At 32.4% G+C, this 14,831-nt stretch overlaps 3 non-coding genes across 3 annotated transcripts; 1 reads left to right on the plus strand and 2 right to left on the minus strand.

Moving 5' to 3' along the window:
• Positions 1 to 5,980: 5,980 nt before the first annotated feature.
• TRNAF-GAA (transfer RNA phenylalanine (anticodon GAA)) lies at positions 5,981 to 6,053 on the minus strand. Its single transcript has one exon. It is a non-coding gene; the product is annotated as a tRNA-Phe (tRNA).
• Positions 6,054 to 6,920: 867 nt separating this feature from the next.
• TRNAQ-UUG (transfer RNA glutamine (anticodon UUG)) lies at positions 6,921 to 6,993 on the minus strand. Its single transcript has one exon. It is a non-coding gene; the product is annotated as a tRNA-Gln (tRNA).
• A 153-nt stretch (positions 6,994 to 7,146) lies between these two features.
• Positions 7,147 to 7,219, plus strand: TRNAT-UGU (transfer RNA threonine (anticodon UGU)). The gene has a single exon. It is a non-coding gene; the product is annotated as a tRNA-Thr (tRNA).
• Positions 7,220 to 14,831: the final 7,612 nt, after the last annotated feature.

Raw genomic sequence — 14,831 nt, forward strand, 5'->3', positions numbered from 1 at the left:
TTTAGGCTATTTAGTAATTCCCTTTGGTCGCCACATTGTTTTAATTGATCTTAGTATAGGCATTTTTTTTTGGATTGCAATTTCAAGTATTGCTCCCCTTGGACTGCTTATAGCAGGATATGCATCCAATAATAAATATTCTTTTTTAGGTGGTCTCCGAGCTGCTGCTCAAGCTATTAGTTACGAAATTCCTTTAGCTTTATGTGTGTTATCTATATCTCTACGTGTGATTCGTTGGAATATGAGATTCATTTTTCCCTTTTTTAGTTATAGTTATAAAAAGAGGGAAAAACAGAACTTAATGGGATGAATATTCCGATCAAAAAACTAGATAGTCATATGGGTGAGATCAAACAGTTTACAAATCTTGCAGTAAGATGATTAAGTCCCATCCCCCATGTACAAGAGTGAGAGCATGCACAATTAGTGAAAACTGTGTGCCCCAGTTCATATATTAGTCATTGGGACCCAATAGCGGGGAGGAAAAGTATAAAAGTATGAAGTTACCGTCATTATATACTAAAAATCAAGCAAAGGTAGATGGTGAGAAACACCAAGATATAAAAAAGATTAGTGGAAAAAAAGAAACTGATATCTTATCTAGACCAAAGCTATTTCCATAGAAATGGGATAACAATAAGGACTTGACATTGGTAGGGATGATCAAGTAGTACTTCCCCAGAACCCCGATCTACAATATGTTTCTATCTACTTCAAAAAATGGCTATCCAGAACGAAGTAATCCTTTAACACAGTGATCTTTCTCTCGCAAAAAGAATACTGAAGGTTAAGATAGGTTCAGAAGCTCCTATTATTTGTAGCAGATGGAATCTCATTGGTTCAATTTATGATCTGGTGCTTTTTTTTTTATTGTGTTCTTTATTTCTTAATGACCATTGAGAAGCCGTATGAAGTGAAAATTTCATGTACGGTTTTGGAATAGAGATGAAAACAGTGATGTTTCTGTCGACTATAATTATCGAATAGTTCAAGTATAATTGATATAGTTGAAGCACAGTGCAGATATGGTTTTTTAGGATGGAATTTGTGGTGTCAACCTATAGGGTTTTTAGCTTTTTTCATCTCATCTCTGGCAGAATGTGAAAGATTGCCCTTTGATTTACCAGAAGCGGAAGAAGAATTGGTAGCGGGTTATCAAACTGAATATTCGGGTATCAAATTTGGTTTATTTTACGTTGCTTCTTATCTAAATCTATTAGCTTCTTCATTCTTTGTAACAGTTCTTTACTTGGGCGGGTGGAACTTATCAATTCCATTCATACCCATTCTGGAACATTTTGAATGGGATTCTATTTCTGGAATTAGCGGGGTCGTTAATATAACAATTGGGATCCTAATTATATTAGCTAAAGCCTATCTGTTCTTATTTATTTCTATTACAGCAAGATGGACCTTGCCTAGGATAAGAATGGACCAATTATTGGATCTTGGGTGGAAATTTCTTTTACCTATTTATTTGGGTAATTTTTTACTAACAGCCTCTTTCCAACTTATTTTATTATAACTAACTCTCTTTTCTTCGTGAAGAGGGTCTTATCAATTTTGCAATATATCCAAATTTGATAGATCAAATCTATGAAGAGAAAGAAATTTCTATGATTATTCGAGGAGATTTTACACATGTTCTCCATGGTAACTGGGTTTATGAATTATAGTGAACAAGCAATACAGGCTGCGAGATACATTGGGCAAGGTTTTATGGTTACCTTATATCACATGAATCGTTTACCTATTACTATTCAATATCCCTATGAAAAATGGATCCCATCAGAACGATTTCGCGAGAGGATCCACTTTGAATTTGATAAATGTATTGCTTGTGAAGTATGCGTCCGTGTATGCCCGATCAATCTACCTGTTGTGGATTGGAAAGTCGGAATAGATATGGGGAAAAAACGATTGGAAAATTATAGTATTGATTTTGGAATTTGTATCTTTTGTGGAAATTGTGTCGAATATTGCCCCACCAATTGTCTAGCGATGACTGAAGAATATGAACTTTCGACCTATGATCGCCATGAATTAAATTATGATCACATTGCTTTAGGACGTTTACCAATATCCGTTGTTGAAGATTTAACAATTCAAACAATTCCGAGCTAAGCATATTAACTTAATATGTCTGAAGAAACTATGGACAAATTTAATGATTAAATCATTTCTACGATTATTCAGATTGAGCTCCGATTAAAGAATATCTAATAAACAAAATATTTCTAATTTTTGACAAATCAGGAATAAATAATTCTATTGACATCCCATTAATAATGTCAGATGTATGATTGATCGGAATCAATTATTGAGCTATAGATTAATTAATCAGTGCCCATATCAAATGAAATTACAAATCCAGTATAGCATATAGGTAAATGGGCTCACTTTTTATTTAGTGAATGGGAGGAAATAAATAATATTCAAAGTTATTGTACACATAATGAATCGACCTGAATCTATATCTGATATTCTTTTGTTGGCTCCTCTAACGCTAAGTCTTCTATTAGGAGGTATAGGAGTAGTATTACTTACTAATATAATTTATTCCGCTCTTTCATTGGGGTTAGTTCTAATTTGTATATCTTTTTTCTATATTATACTGAACGCGGATTTCGTAGCTGTTGCACAAATCCTGATCTACATAGGAGCTGTTAATATTTTGATTCTATTTGCTGTGATGTTGATAAATAATCCAAAATATCCCAATTATGCCGCTCCCTGGACTATCGGAGATAGCGTTACTTCAATAGTTTGTACGAGTCTTTTTTCTTTACTAATTACTATTATCTTGAACATATCATGGTTCGGAATATCTCTGACTCAAAAATCAGATCAAATGTTAGAACGAGATTTAACAAACAATATTCAACGTATTGGGGCTCATTTATCCACTGATTTTTTACTTCCATTCGAACTTATTTCTCTAATTCTTCTAATTGCTCTTATAGGAGCCATTACTATAGCTCGTCGAGAAGAAACAGTTTGAAAATGAAAGCTCTCGTGCGGCATAAATACACTGTTTTATCTTCATAGATCATTCATGTAAATTAGAAACTACCACTTTTGTTTGTATCTGAAGAGATCAAGGTATGAGGAATTATTATGCTCGAACATGCACTTCTTTTAGGTGCTTATTTATTCTCTATCGGTATTTATGGGCTAGTAACAAGTCGAAACATGGTTAAAGCACTTATGTGCCTTGAGCTAATACTCAATGCAGTTAATTTAAACCTAGTAACATTCTCATATTTTTTTGATAGTAGGCAAGTAAAGGGGGATATCTTTTCGATCTTTGTTATAGCTATTGCTGCTGCTGAAGCAGCTATTGGATTAGCTATTGTTCTGGCAATATATCGTAACAGAAAATCAACTCGTATCGATCAATTTAATTTGTTAAAATGGTAATAAAGATCTCCTTGCATATGAAAAATTTGTATATCTATTTCTATTCAAATAGATACTAGGTTTGTCTCCCTAAAAATAGATATAAATCTTTTATTTAATAGAGATATTTTTTCTAAGATCAATCAAGAGCATAATTCATATTTAACTCATTATCCAAATGATCTGTTTAAGACCAGATTGGGTAAAATGTTTTATAAAGCAAAAAGATAGAATCCGAATCTATTCATTATATCACCGATAATACAATTATTGATTTGCTTGATATTCATAATATATCATCACTTGCCATATATTAAAAAAATCTTATTCAATGAAACACTTTTTCTACTAATGGAGTTCTTAGATTCAATGGCACATTCAGTCAAAATTTATGATACATGTATTGGTTGTACCCAGTGTGTACGAGCGTGTCCCACAGATGTATTAGAAATGATACCTTGGGAAGGATGTAAAGCTAAGCAAATTGCTTCTGCTCCAAGAACAGAAGACTGCGTAGGTTGTAAGAGGTGTGAATCGGCTTGTCCAACGGATTTTTTAAGTGTACGTGTTTATTTATGGCATGAAACAACGCGCAGTATGGGTCTAGCTTACTGATCCATCAAAAAAGAAAAATAGTTAGATTCATCCCATACATATTTTTCATTCTCCTTTTCCTCTTTCACTGATCAAAACCCATACTCGACCCAAAAATGAAAGCATGGGTTTTGATATAGAAAGTCTCTTTTCTCTTCATTATGAGTAATTTACCTTGGTTAACAATAATTGTGATTTTTCCCATATCTGTGGGGTTATTAATCCCTTTATTTCCCCATAAAGGAAATAAAATGATTCGATGGTATACTCTAGGTATTTTCTTATTAGATCTTCTTTTAATGACCTATATATTCCGTGATCATTATCATTTTGATAATTCATTAATCCAATTGGAAGAGGATTATAACTGGATAAGCCTTATTCATTTTCATTGGAAACTGGGAATTGATGGATTTTCCATTGGACTTATTTTATTAACGGGATTTATAACTACTTTAGCTACTTTAGCTGCTTGGCCAGTTACTCAAAATCCGCGATTATTATATTTCTTGATGTTGGCAATGTACAGCGGACAATTGGGATTATTTTCTTCTTGAGATATTCTTCTTTTCTTTCTCATGTGGGAGTTGGAACTAATTCCTGTGTACTTACTTTTATCCATGTGGGGGGGAAAAAGACGTCTCTATTCAGCCACAAAATTTCTTTTGTATACCGCGGGTGGTTCCATTTTTATTTTAATGGGAGCTTTAAGTATGGGTCTCTATGGATCTGATGGACCAGCATTCGATTTCAAATTATTAGCTAAAAAAGATTATCCCATCACACTTGAAATGCTATTATATTTAGGATTTTTGGTCGCTTATGCAATAAAATTACCAATTTTCCCTTTACATACCTGGTTACCGGATACTCATGGGGAAGCACATTATAGTACATGTATGCTTTTGGCCGGAGTTCTATTGAAAATGGGAGGATATGGGTTGATTCGGATCAATATGGAATTGTTACCTCATGCTCATTCTTTGTTTTCACCGTGGTTGATTATCATAGGAGCAGTGCAAATTATCTATGCAGCTCTAACTTCTATGGGTCAACGCAATTTGAAAAGAAGGATAGCCTATTCATCAATATCTCATATGGGTTTTGTAATTATAGGAATTGGTTCTATGACGTATACAGGTCTCAATGGAGCCATTTTGCAAATGATTTCTCATGGATTAATTGGCACTGCACTTTTTTTCTTAGTAGGAACAAGTTATGATAGGATACGTACTCTTTTTCTTGATGAAATGGGAGGAATCGCTATATCAATTCCTAAAATCTTTACTATGTTCAGTAGCTTTTCAATGGCTTCTCTTGCATTGCCAGGAATGAGTGGTTTTGTAGCAGAATTTATGATATTTTTGGGCATAATTACTAATAATAATTATTCTTCGACCTTTCGGATCATTATTACTGCAATAGCGGCAATTGGAATGATATTAACTCCCATTTATTTGTTATCTATGTTACGTCGAATGTTTTATGGATATAAGGTTTTTAATGTCCCCAATCCTTATTTTAAAGATTCGGGACCACGCGAACTTTTTATTTTGATCTGCCTCTTTCTACCAATTATAGGTATTGGTCTTTACCCCGATCTAGTCCTATTTTTATATAGTGCTAAGGTGGAAGCTATTTTTTCTAAATCTTTATCTAAATCTTTATATTAATCAAAATCATTTATATATAGAATCTTCCAGAGGAATTGGAAACTATAAACTATATAATAGTTTCTATTTATTTCTATCTTTATGAGAAGATATTAATACGAATGAAATAGAGAAAATTGCTCTCTAGTTCGAGTTATTTCAAGTAGTTTTTATCCCCTTTGAAATAACTTGGACGAACTCCCTTCCCTATTAATTCAATAACATAGAATTACTGATGACTATTCGTAAATAATCAATATTATTTATTTTATTCTATTTAAATAAATATAAAATAAGGTCTACTTATCCTTTTTCATACTTATACAAAGTGTATATGCCAGAAACCAGATTTGAATTGGTGACACAAGGATTTTCAGTCCTCTGCTCTACCAACTGAGCTATCCCGGCTGTTCCCCTGTGCATCATACTAGCACAGTAACCAAACTCCTGTCAACTAGCAAAAAGGGTAAAAGACAGCATTTGAACGAGTAGAAGCAACGATACAACTAAAAACATTATTTAATACAATACAATATACAATAAATAATAAACAATATATATTGTGTATTATTTGTGTATGTTATATACAGTTATATACAAAGATGTATATAGAAGAGAAGCAGACATTGATCATACAATTAAAACTTCTTATGTTCTAAGACACTTAACAAATCGAAAATAAAACAGATAACCTGGGGATAGAGGGACTCGAACCCTCACGATCTATAAAACCAACGGATTTTCCTCCTACTCCAATTTTCATTGTTGTTGATATTGACATGTAGAATTGGGCTCTATCTTTATCCTCATACAATTATGACTTCCAAAAATGGATTGTATCCAATCCAAATTATGTTGATTTGTTAGAATAGCTTCCGTTGAGTCTCTGCACCTATCCTGTTCTCGGAAAGGAAACTATTGTCTCTAGAAATCGGATTTGGCTCAGGATTGCCCATTCAAAATATCCCAGGGTTCCCTGGATTTGGATGTTATCGCTTGGTAAGTTTCCATACCAAGGCTCAAAAAATTTAAGTCCGTAGCATCTACCGATTCCGCCATATCCCCTTCTTGTAGAACGAAATCATAAAACAATAATTGCATCCCGTCAATTATTTCATTTGCATGAGCATTATATTCTTTCTGCATTTTTGATGCAATGTTGTTATCGTCCCATCCTACACCGCAAAAATATCCCTTTCTCTATTTAGAATCTTATCAAAATCATCTTTTCCTTCTATAAGTCTTTTTTTTTTCAATTCAATAATACTGTTCCACCTGGGACGGAAGGATTCGAACCTTCGAAATAACAGGACCAAAACCTGCTGCCTTACCGCTTGGCCACGCCCCATTATTGTTTTATAATAATCCATTAAGATAAATTGATGCAATGTTTTGAATCTGAATTGCATTATTATAATTCGATTCGCTATGTATAATTCTAGCGATTTCGAAGAGATCTTTTCAGCCAATAAGCATGTGACTACATACTGCATGCATATGAGCCTGCTTAGCTCAGAGGTGAGAGCGTCGCACTTGTAATGCGATGGTCATCGGTTCGATCCCGATAGCTGGCTCATTTTTATTCTTTCCACTTCTTACCATTATCAACCATAGATCATTAAAATCTATGAAATAAGGAAAAGGCTCTTACTTTTCGTATCGTCGGCCCACCGGGTCTGTCGTGGCATGATTCATTTCAACTAGAAACGAAATCAATGATTGAAACATATCTTTTTTTTCTCTCTACAATATTTTTATTTTCAAATTGAAGATAATTTGTTTCTCTCTCTGTATATAAAATCATTCCAATATTCGTGCTGTTTATATTATTCCTCTTTCCAACATTAATTTATGTCTATGTCATTTCTTGAAATAAGGAGTTTTTTATGTCCCATTATCGCGGACCTCGTTTAAAAATAATAAGTCATCTCAAAACTTTACCAGGACTAAGTAAGAAAACACCCAACAGAATTCAAAAGCCTATTAAAAAAAAACATTCTAAACCTCTTAAATCTTCTCAATATCCTGTCCATCTAAAAGAAAAAAAAAGATTACGTTTTCATTATGGACTTCCAGAGCGCCAATTACTTCAATATGTTCGTATTGCTAGAAGAGCCAAGGGATCAACAGGTCAGGTTCTATTACAATTACTGGAAATGCGCTTGGATAATATCCTTTTTCGATTGGGTATGGCGCTTACTATTCCTGAAGCCAGACAATTAGTCAACCATAGGCATATCCTGGTCAATGGTCGTATAGTAGATATACCAAGTTATCGTTGCAAACCCCAAGATTTAATTTCTATAAAAGAGAAACAAGGATTGAGAAATATAGTGAAGAAAAATATAGAGATTTTTCAAAAGGATAAAATGAGGGTGCCCCCCCATTTAAATCGGATTAAACAAAAGCTTCCGATAGAAAACTTTGAGTATTCAGAGATGCGTTTGTCATTCCCAATAAAATGGTTCGATAGTTTATTCTTTTTTCGAGAGCACGATCCATTCTTTGTGCTTGTGATAATCTAATGAGTTCTCCGGGTAAAAAAAGACTATTTAGTCCATTGCTTTTTTAGATTAAATATTCTATCTCTAAAGAATTAGAGATAGAATATATAGACAAACTATGTACATAAAACTTATCCCTTCGAGTCATTGCTCGAAACCGGGATACACACATAGTTTAATAAACTAATTCCCATTAGTAAACCTATTAATATTATTAATGTAGATATGAATCTACAAATATGATCTATTCTATCTATCGATTTTATCGACGGGTGAGGTGATCCTTAATCTTTCTACTAAGATCTTAGAGATTCAGTATTTTCATTTATGACTATAATTAAGGGGGAATCAAAATGGAAAGAACATTTAACGTTTTATAAATATAAATGAGCAAATTATTATGAATCTGAATTAAAAGACTAAGTCCAATTAATTCAATTAATGATGACCCTCCATGGATTCTCCTATATAAGCTGCGGCTAGAGTTGCAAAGATTAGAGCTTGAATGCCACTTGTAAATAATCCTAGGAACATTACAGGTATAGGTACCACTAAAGGTACTAAGGAAACAAGAACGGCAACTACCAATTCGTTAGCTAATATATTTCCAAAAAGCCGAAAACTAAGTGATAGAGGTTTCGTAAAATCTTCTAATATGTTAATCGGTAAAAGTATTGGGGTTGGTTGAATATATTTACCAAAATAGCCTAAACCCCTCTTTGTAAGACCTGCATAAAAATAAGCTACTGATGTGAGCAAAGCTAGAGCTACTGTAGTATTAATATCATTTGTAGGCGCGGCTAATTCCCCATGAGGTAATTGAAAAATTCCCCAAGGGAAAAGAGCACCTGCCCAATTAGAAACAAAGATAAATAAAAACATGGTTCCTATAAAAGAAACCCAAGGACCATATTCTTCTTTGCCAATCTGAGTTCTAGCCAAGTCCCGAACAAATTCGAGAACATATTCCACAAAATTTTGAGCTCCGTTTGGAACAATTTGTGGGTCTTGAACAGCTAGAGTAGTTGAACTTAATAATACAACAATTACAATCCAGGAAGTTATAAGTACCTGTGCATGAACTTGGAACCCCCCTATTTGCCAATAAAAATGCTGACCTACTTCCACACCGGATATCTCATAGAAAAAATTCAGCGTGTTAATAGGAAATTGTACAATATTCATATTACCCTTTCTATATAAAGATGAATTTCAAAAAAAAAATGATTTTGGTTCAATGACCGATTCCTCAATTATTTCACTATCATCAGTTAGGTTACGAAATAAAATAATGAAATGATTATTTCATTGATTAAGAAGATTTCTGTATTTCTAGACAAATATATCTGTATTTCTAGACAAATATATCTTAATCTATTCTATAAGATTTGGGAATAGTAGCCAACTTAGTTTTAGCTTCTCTTTTTTTTGTTTATTCACTTTTTATAGAATTACAATGCTTTACCCGTGCGAATTGCTAAAATTAATTTATTTAGGATCAGTCGGATTGGTCCTCTACCATCATCATTGGCTGGGATTGGGATATCCACGAGATTCGGGTCACAATCTGTATCAACTAAGCAAATTGTGGGAATACCCAAAGTTCTACATTCCCGAATAGCAGTATATTCTCCTTTTTGATCGAGAATTATTACAATATCGGGTAATTTTTTCATGTATCTAATACCTCCCAGATCTTCCTGTAATTTGTTCAATTCTCTCCTGAGTATTGCTGCTTCTTTCTTCGTAAATTGATCAAATCCTCCCGTATTTTTTTTTTTCATTAAATTTTTTAATTTTTCAAGTCTTGCTTCTGTAGTAAACCAATTAGTTAACATACCCGCGAGCCATTTTTTATTTACATAATGACATCGAGCTACTAAAGCAGCTAATTTAGCTGCATCAGCTGTTTGATGTTTTGTACCAACTATCATAAATTGTTTTCCTCTTTTTGCTCCATCAAACACAAAATCACAGGCTTCTGATAAAAAACGAGCGGTATAAGTCAAATTTATAATATGACTATTTTGACGTTCTTTAAAAATGTAAGGTGCCATCTTAGGATTACATTTTTTTGTCTCATGACCAAAATGAACTCCTACTCTTACCATTTCTTTCAAATTGATGTTCCAATTTTTTTTCATCATTTTCTTTTTTTGCTTTTTAATATGAACTGGAATACCTACATTCCAATGGAATGGGTTAAATTGCTTGCCATAGCCTACTTGGTACAAATATTCATTTGATTTTTTATCTTTTTTTATACAATAAAGCAAATTGTTAGATTTCTTTCTTTATAAATTTCTTTTTTACTACTCCTACTCGTTTTGATTTTGTTTTTCGAGTATTTTGAATATTATATAGATTATATTCTATGTAAAAAAAAAAACTATTTGAATCCTTCGGGGTTCATTTTTCTTTCTCTATTAAAAACAATAAGAGTGATAATCTTTTTTTTTTTTTATCCATTTTTATTATTTACATTAACATGCTCATTTTTTATTGATATCTCGAAATATCAGTTCATTTTGTTTCATCACAAATTCAATTCAAAATTGACGGGTTAATGTAAGCTTATCCATGTAGTTATGCATTATTTGAACTGGGAATCAATTTGATTCAAAATTTTGACTTTTGTGCTTTGGTTTGGGTGGCATGGTTTGTATACTGAGAATTATTTCGATGGCCTATGATAAAATGGTATCAATAGAATATATGCTCCGAGCGGCTGTGTGCACCAATCGGCAATATAAGGTAAGAAAATATAGGAAAAGTTTTTTTTTTTCAAATGCAGCAATATTAATAGCCTATTTAGTTACGAATTTTGTTTTTAAGTAGAAAATGTCAATTTGGAAATTGTTACAGATTCCTTCCAAGGAATCATGATATAGTTTCGTTTAATTTCTCGATTCTTTTGGAATGGGAAGTTCTCACAATTTCCCTTCTGGATAAGGATAGGAAAGGGATATAACTTAGTGGTAGAGTGTCACCTTGACGTGGTGAAAGTCATCAGTTCAAAACTGATTATCCCTAGTTCTCTTTGTTATTTCTGTTCGCTCTTTTTTTATATTTATATCGTGAATAAAAAGAGGCTAGGGGGTTTACATTTATAATATATTGATAATGTAATTTAATGTAATAACAATAATCCACCAGAAAAGAAGATAAAGTATATATAATAGAAATTAACATAAAAAAGAAATATTTGATTGAGACAAACATTAATGAAATTTTTTTTTTACAAAAAAAAGAGATACTCTATGAGATCAAATCTCGAGTTATTTTAAAACGAAGCGAAAATCAATCATGGAAGTAAATAACCTTGCATTTATTGCTATTCTATTATTCATTGCAGTGCCCACTGCTTTTCTAATCGTCATTTACGTGCAAACGAAGCCTCAAAGTGAACTAGAGTGATTACTTAGAATCTAGAATTAGTCTATATCGTCACTATAAAAAAGTTATAGCGGTCAGTAGATTTTTTTGAGAAGAAGTAGTTACAAAAAAATTTTCATTTATACCACTTATATACAGATTTTGGATAAGTAGATCTAAATTCTAATTTGTCTCGTGGGAACTAGACATAATTTCTTACATATCTCTGGAAAAATTGATGTAAATAAAAACATAGGTGTTATTTTGATTTGAATAATATTTTTTAAAATATTGATAATACGAATACGCATTGTTTACTATTCCATAGTAATATACAAAATTGTATATCGTAAAGGCAAAAAATTGATATGGAAAAGACAGAGCAATAATGCTCCATATGCTTTAACAGATGTATAGTGAAAAATAGTATGGTTCGCTATATAAAACTCTACTTCATATTTTCTAAATATGAAGTAGAATTTTATTTCTAACATGATCAATTTGATATTATAAATCATCTCGTTGATAATTTAATTTAACGATAGATAAATAAATAATTAATGATAGTAATGATTTAATCATCGTAATAATCATTGTTTATTTGTTTACATTAACATGCTCATTTTTTATTGATATCTCAAAATATCATTTCATTTTGTTTCATCACAAATTCAATTCAAAATTGACGGGTGAATGTAAGCTTATCCATGTAGTTATGCATTATTTGAATTGGGAATCAATTTGATTCAAAATTTTGACTTTTGTGCTTTGGTTTGGGTGGCATGGTTTGTATACTGAGAATTATTTCGATGGCCCTCAAACTCTTTCCATCATTCTATCCACTCTAATCTCTCTAGAACAAGGCTAAATACATCTAGATATTTGACCTTGTGATTCATTCCAAAATTCACCAACTTTTCCTCCTACTACAAAACTATAAAAATTAGATAATATACAACCCTAACATGCTCCATACTAGAGAAGAGAGAAATCCACTAGTGGAAACTCATGTTAGGGGCATTTCATTGTCTAAACCCTCAAAACAAGGGTTTCACAGACTAGCAAGGAAAAAAATTTGATAACTTTTGCCAAAAAAAGATAAATTCTTCAAATCAAAGCTAAAACCTTCTAATTAGGTAACTCCGACTTTTTAGTGCAGATGATTCATCCCACAATTCATGGATTCTATGTAACCTGTGAAAAATTAGAAAAAAGTGTTGGAACAACATGAATTTTATTTATTATTGAAAGAAAATACAACTAAAACCTCTATATATCTCCCTCTTTGAATGCTTAGATCCTATATAGTCTATTTACAACTAATTTAACCAACCCTTGGTTAGTTTTAGCCATTGGAAGTTGTATCTTGAAAAGTTGTCAAGAAAATTGCAAAAGTTCCTAAGCAACATTTTTACAATTTTGCAATTTTTGTGCTAAGAAAACTTTTATTGTAAATATGTTTGCAAATGGACTCAAATCAACACTAATCAACAAGAACACTAAAATATTGAACTCAATCATAACAAAAGATAGATTATTATACTCGAACTCATGAAAAAAACTAGCTCATTGGTCAAGTTGATCACATATAAGTATAGATATCTAGTATGGTTGGATAGCTTTCTGAATCTTCTTTCTATTTCACTTGGAATGAGGTTATAATTTTCTCTACAACTCAAGATATTCCAATTTTACTAACAGTTGTCCCCATTTTGTGCCATTACCTAGGGTTTCATCTATTTTCCCTCATATCTTGAGATTCCACCATGGGAAATTAACAACCCTTGGTGGAATTTGATTTAGGAAAATGTGTTATACGTTCCTTTTGGTTTTAGGTCAAAAGAATGAAGCTGGAGAGATAAACTTGATGCCCTAGGCATGCAAGATCCATGTGCATGCTAGAAATTCATAGCAACATCTTCCATAACTCACTACAGAGAAGGTGTTGAGGCTTGAAAATTGGTATGTGATCATCTTACATGATTCCCCTCATGTTCAAATTTATAGATTGAAGTTTTTCTCAAGGGATAGGGTACTTCCTTTGTTAATGGATGCTTATTTGCCTATATTCCTAAGCGAGCCTTAAAAAACTCAGTTGTTGCATACTTCTCTTGAGATCCCAGGGCTTTAGTATGTTTTATAAAACCCAAAAGGGTATTCGAATCAATGATTCTTTTCTTTGGGTTGTAAGGAGATGTTTGTGATTTTCCATGTTCAGGGCTACAAGCCTAGTCTTGAGTTTGTGAAGCAACTAGCGAATGAAAGTAGAATAGTTTGAATCTAATGTTGGATTCATGTTAGTTTGGACCTAAATAGACCCTTTACATGCTTGGAAGTCACCCCTGGTCCTTATTTGTATTTGTGAGGTTTTGTGTCAAATAAGCCTTTTGATGCCCTTAAGAGCAACTAGTGATTAGTTTTCCTTGTGATTGGGGATTCCTAGGAGTGGTTGGGTTGTGAGAACCATAACATCTTATCAAGCACTTGTGATAGGTTTTTTGAGGCTAATTGGATTAACAACGACACTCATTGTTCCTTAACCTTCAATGAAGAGGATTCTCAGAAACTTATCCATTCCCACTACCCATTCCATTGTATCAAAATGGTATCAAATCCATGTATCTTACTAAAGAGGAAGAAATAACTTTAAAGAGGAACAATCTAAGGCTATAGAAAAAGAGGAAAAATGCATAAAACGTTGTCTGCTTACATAAAATGTTGTCCTCTTGCACTTTTCTCCACATTTTTCCATAACATCAAGAAAATAAATTGAAGATTAAGATACCCATTTCGCTCTTCTATAACATATGAAAAGATGAGGTATGTTTTTTTTGGACCAAGTCTTTTTTGTTACACTATGGGCCACTTTTTAGGCATAAAAATAAAAAACATAGGTGATTTTTCAAGGGAAAGAAGATTTTTATGTTTCTTAGAAGGTTATAAAGGTCCTTAGGGTCATTAGGTTAAGTTTTAGGCATCTAGGAGTTAAGATGTCAAAAATTGCAAAAATTTGCAAAAGTTGTCAAAGCAAAATTGCAAAAATGCTGAAAACTTTATAGGAGTTTGGAAATTAGTGAAGGGCTAAGGATTTGGAAATAATTTATTTTACTATTTCCAAACTTTTTCCAAGTTTTAGAATTGGAATCAAGTGAAAAATGTAAAAATTGTACTTTTTGTGCAAAGTTGCATTGTTGAAAGTTGTAAAAGTTACTCAAATTTGCAACTTAGTGGAAAAAGGGTCATGGGATTAAACTGTCTATTTGGTTACCTTTAGGTTCTAGATAAACACTATCCCCAACCTCATCCC

Source organism: Cupressus sempervirens, chromosome 8 (genome assembly GCF_028749045.1).
Source record: "Cupressus sempervirens isolate cs-2001-9-10 chromosome 8, ASM2874904v1, whole genome shotgun sequence".
NCBI classification, from domain to species: Eukaryota; Viridiplantae; Streptophyta; class Pinopsida; order Cupressales; family Cupressaceae; genus Cupressus; species Cupressus sempervirens.